The sequence below is a fragment of the Oryctolagus cuniculus genome, chromosome 14 (genome assembly GCF_051225735.1).
Source record: "Oryctolagus cuniculus isolate XC-2025 breed Fujian yellow rabbit chromosome 14, ASM5122573v1, whole genome shotgun sequence".
Classification (NCBI taxonomy): Eukaryota; Metazoa; Chordata; class Mammalia; order Lagomorpha; family Leporidae; genus Oryctolagus; species Oryctolagus cuniculus.
This window is the reverse complement of record NC_142880.1, coordinates 59534586-59536512: the sequence shown is the minus strand read 5'-3', so window position 1 is coordinate 59536512 and position 1927 is coordinate 59534586. Positions and strand designations below refer to the sequence as shown.

At 39.2% G+C, this 1927-nt stretch overlaps 1 pseudogene; it reads right to left on the bottom strand.

The window, feature by feature from the left end:
• Nucleotides 1–900: 900 nt before the first annotated feature.
• Nucleotides 901–1620, bottom strand: LOC100355378 (vesicle-associated membrane protein-associated protein A pseudogene; annotated as a pseudogene).
• Between the last annotated feature and the right edge of the window lie 307 nt (nt 1621–1927).

Here is a 1927-nt window from a genome sequence, read left to right as displayed (position 1 = left end):
TTTTTTTTAATGTTAAATACCATGGGACAGGATTGTAAGGATGAAAAACTCAGTCAACAACTGCCTCACAAGGGATAAGAAAAATTCTGCCATGATATTAGCAAAGGTAAAGGAGAAAATTTACATTCCCCCACAGAACACCTCTTGGCATTTCCTGAATGAGTGGGATTAGCAATCTAAATAAACCATATTTCAAGAGGTAACAGCAACAGATAAAATTTAAAGGGATTATTAAAATAACATTTACAAGACTCTGAACAATTCTTGAACTCTTATTAAAACCACAAAGAAAGAACAATTCTTTATTTATGAATTCTATAAAGGACTGAATGTGCAACTGACATCTGCTAGTGTTGACCTGATAATATACAATTTGTTCAGTAGCTGAACAGTTTGTTTTTATTATGTTTTCTAACCGTAAGAGATCATTAAAGGCAAAGCCTATTATGACGCTGTACACTCAAAAAAATGGTCACTGCGGACCATACTACTAATGAAATGGTAGGTAAACAAATCTTTTCTGGTCAAGAGGAAAAAGTCACTGTGCACTTACTCCTCATGTAGGATCTCTGTCCTTAGTGTGCTGTACATTGTGATTTAATGCTATAACTAGTACTCAAACAGTATTGTTCACTTTGTGTTTCTATGTGGGTGCAAACTGTTGAAATCTTTACTTAATATATGCTAAACTGATCTTCTGTATATAAAGAGAATTGAAAATGAATCTTGATGTGAATGGAAGGGGAGAGGGAGTGGGAAAGGGGAGGGTTGCAGGTGGGAGGGAAGTTATGGGGGGGAGCCATTGTAATCCATAAGCTGTACTTTGGAAATTTATATTCATTAAATAAAAGTTTTAAAAAAAGAGGAAAAAAAAAGAAATAGCACTCAGCATGCTTCACTCTACAAGATGAATTTTCCTGGAAAGAATCTAATGAAAATGGCTGCAATTACAACAAGAAGTGAAGGGAAAGGACTGGTGACGTTATCTCTGAAGGATGCAGTTTATCCTTAATCCTTCATCTCTCAGGTGTTGATTTTCTTCTGAAAGCTTCATCATTTCTCCCTGAAGTCTTTTCCACTCTTCCATGTGTTTCCTTGTTTGAGTATCATTGAGGGAAACACTGTGCAGTTTTGGCATGGGTCCATCTTGTTTCGATGCATTCAGTGGAGCAGCTTTGCTGGCTTCCATGTCATTCAATTTATCATTTTCATTGGGCATTTTGAATACACATCTCAATTTAGAATCCATTAATTCATCAGGTTTTGCCTCTTTCCACACAGCTTCCATATCTGAAGTGTTCGATGGAGCAAAAATGGTCTGTACGATAAACTTGTGTTTACTCTTTTCATTTGGATCATAGTCAAAGGGCTGTAGCATTACTGAAACAGTCAAACAGTCACAGTCGATCCTTGGTCAATAATTCCACTGTTGGGCCTCACACAGTACCAGCGAGGTACTGTAGTCTTCATCTTGAAACATACTTTTTTATCCGATGGATTTTGCAATTTAAGATTTGTAGTGACTACATCTGTGAAGGGGCCTTTGAATTTGAGGTCTGTGGGTGGGTCGAGGACCAGGATCTGCTCGTGCTTCACCAAGGTGCCATAGGCGGATGCCATCGGAGGGACAGTGCAGAGCCGCCTTTTTTTTTTTTAAAGATTTATTTATTATTTTAAAGACAGAGTTACAAAGAGGCAGAGTCAGAGAGAGAGAGAGAGAGAGAGAGAGAGAGATAATCTTCCATCTGTTGGTTCACTCCCCAAATGGCCACAAAGGCTGTAGCTGTGCCAATCTGAGGAGCTTCTTCTGGGTCTCCCACATGGATGCAGGCCATGGCAGGAAGCTTGATTGGAAGTGGAGCAGCTGGGAATTGAAGCAGTGTCCATATGGGATGCCAGCACTGCAGGCGGCAGCTTTACCCACTAC